The sequence below is a fragment of the Triturus cristatus genome, chromosome 1_1, assembly GCF_964204655.1.
Source record: "Triturus cristatus chromosome 1_1, aTriCri1.1, whole genome shotgun sequence".
Lineage (NCBI taxonomy): Eukaryota > Metazoa > Chordata > Amphibia > Caudata > Salamandridae > Triturus > Triturus cristatus.
Genome location: NC_140579.1, coordinates 390,066,282 through 390,068,781, shown reverse-complemented (window position 1 = coordinate 390,068,781; position 2,500 = coordinate 390,066,282). Strand labels below are relative to the sequence as shown.

The window sequence follows — 2,500 nt, the reverse complement described above, 5'->3', positions numbered from 1 at the left end:
TCCTGCAATTCACACAAATTCTCGCAGCTAGCTGCGTTCTTCATCGACGCGCGAGCCGAGTGATCCACCGCCAAGAGTCATAGGCAACTTTTTGAAAATGTTCACCCACCTGCGGGTGCAGGAGAGGCGGGAGGAAGGCGACGCCGCCCATCCGTCGCCCGCGCGGCGAGACGGCATGGGCGTCCCGTTCAAGGCTTCCCCTCTGGGAGTCAGAGAGCACCGTCGTGGGGGGGAAAAACATTGCCAGGCGCTCGGCCCGGGAGCCCGCCCCACCCACCCGGGGGCGAGGGAGGGGGCTCCCGGAGCGACGGGAGCAGGCAGCCCCGCAGCCGCCGGTCCCTCCCGGGGTAACCCGGGAGGGACCATGCGAGTCTTCAAACCCCTCAGCCCGGCCACACGGGACCGGGTCGGACCGGGTACCTGGCAACGAGGGAGGGTCGCTCCACCTGCACATCAGCCGTCCGTCGCCGCATCGGCCCCGAGCCGTGCCAGCAGAGGCTGGCGATCGGCCCACCCCCACCCTCGCCTGGGTCGGAGGCGCCAGAAGGGAAGAGCCAGGCAGCTCCCCATCCCGCACGCCTCCCACCGAGAGGAGCCGGGGTCCCCTCGCAGGCCCTCAGCCCCTTCTCTTCCAGGCCGCCCTGCTGCGTGAGAAGGGCCACTCCTCAGACGCCCGAGACCCGGTCAGATCGGGTCGGGACGCCTGGAGGGCCCAGCCGGCGCCAGGGCCGTTTTTCGAGGGAGGGGTGGTGCCAGCCAAGGGATGCACTGCTATTCGGGTTCCGTCTCGGAGAGGGACAGGGGCTGGGGGCCGCCCCCGTCCCCGGTCCCTCGCGCATCGGTCGGGGGCCTTCCCCCGGGAGTGGAAGGGGCCCGCCGAAGTCCCGGTCCTAAACCCCAGCACCCCATGCGGCCGCAGACCGCTCCGCCGGCCGGGGCGCGCCAGGGCAGGGCCGGGCCCTGTGCCTACGGTGCGTGCTCGCAGGAGGTGGGCCGAGGGCTTCGGGCTGGCGCCGTCGGTCGCTCTGGCCGCTCCGCCGTTAATGATCCTTCCGCAGGTTCACCTACGGAAACCTTGTTACGACTTTTAATTCCTCTAGATAGTCAAGTTTGATCATCTTCTCGGCGGTCCGCCAGGGCCGTTGCCGACCCCGACGGGGCCGATCCGAGGACCTCACTAAACCATCCAATCGGTAGTAGCGACGGGCGGTGTGTACAAAGGGCAGGGACTTAATCAACGCGAGCTTATGACCCGCACTTACTGGGAATTCCTCGTTCATGGGAAATAATTGCAATCCCCAATCCCTATCACGAACGGGGTTCAGCGGGTTACCCGCACCTGTCGGCGAAGGGTAGACACACGCTGATCCGTTCAGTGTAGCGCGCGTGCAGCCCCGGACATCTAAGGGCATCACAGACCTGTTATTGCTCGATCTCGTGTGGCTGAACGCCACTTGTAACAATAAAGGGTACAAAGTTCCTCGTGTACAGTAGCGAAGAGGACAGTTAATGGAGGTGGTGAGGAGGTATCTCAACCGACCAATGGTGATAAGAAAGTAATCAGGGGAAGACACAGGGGAATTCCCTTGGTGGAACTAGAGCTCTCACACACCCAGCAAGCTAGGTGTCATGCTTCATCATATGAGCACTGCCCCTCATCAAGTCGGCGCTGCAATCCTTGACGGGCTCCCGAAATTGGAGCTATTTGTCGGGGATCTTTTGTTCCTGCCGATGGGTGCTTGGGGGTGAGGGGCCTAGTGTAAGGTGATGTAGCAGAAAGTAAGGTTAAAAGGGGTCAGTTAGTCCTAATTAATATTTTATTCCAAAGGTAAACTGCCCTATTAAAATGGTGTAGAGTGGCTAGGTGCTAGGAGTCAGGTATCTAGACATTAGCTCTACTCTATTGGATCAACATGTTTCTTGCCGTTAATGTCAGGAGGATCAAGGCAATTCATCAGGATCAAAAAGGCTGTCTACATTACGTGGTAAAGTGACATCTACATACCACTTCCTATGGTCTGTTACCTGTTGAAGATGAGAAAAGTTATAACGATTCTAAAAAACCTCTTCATACTATACATAATTTTGAACAGTTGTGTCGTAAGTATCACCGTGCTGGAGGCGTGCACCACACAATCTAATTACAGTGCAGTGCCTTAAAAAGCCATTCGGGAGTGGAGGGTGGGGAGAGATAAAAACCACTGGGAGGTTGGCAATGGTTCTATGGAGGAAAGCAAGGACACTCACCTAATGGGGGTTGCTACTAATGTTAGCAACGGTACTGGCGGCTAAAAAAGGGACACCGATTGGGTCCTGTAGAAACACGAAAGGTACCGGAAAAACAATCATTAAATGTACCTTTAGTGGTTCAAAAACGAACAAGTGGTTGCCATCCCAGAAGGTGGTGATAACCGTTGTAAAGGATAACGGGCAGCCGGAAGCAGCCACAGCAGACCACAACCCAGGCAGATTAAAACATAACGGATCTGAAGACCGGGCA

At 58.0% G+C, this 2,500-nt stretch overlaps 1 non-coding gene and 1 pseudogene across 1 annotated transcript in view; both read right to left on the bottom strand.

Annotated features, from left to right (window-relative positions):
• Positions 1 to 79, bottom strand: part of LOC146870285 (5.8S ribosomal RNA) — a 154-nt gene extending 75 nt beyond the window's left edge. The window contains exon 1 of the ribosomal RNA XR_014959846.1: positions 1 to 79. This exon is cut by the window's left edge and continues 75 nt beyond it. This is a non-coding gene — a ribosomal RNA (5.8S ribosomal RNA).
• A 962-nt stretch (positions 80 to 1,041) lies between these two features.
• The window catches only part of LOC146870284 (18S ribosomal RNA), a 5,110-nt pseudogene continuing 3,651 nt past the window's right edge, over positions 1,042 to 2,500 (bottom strand).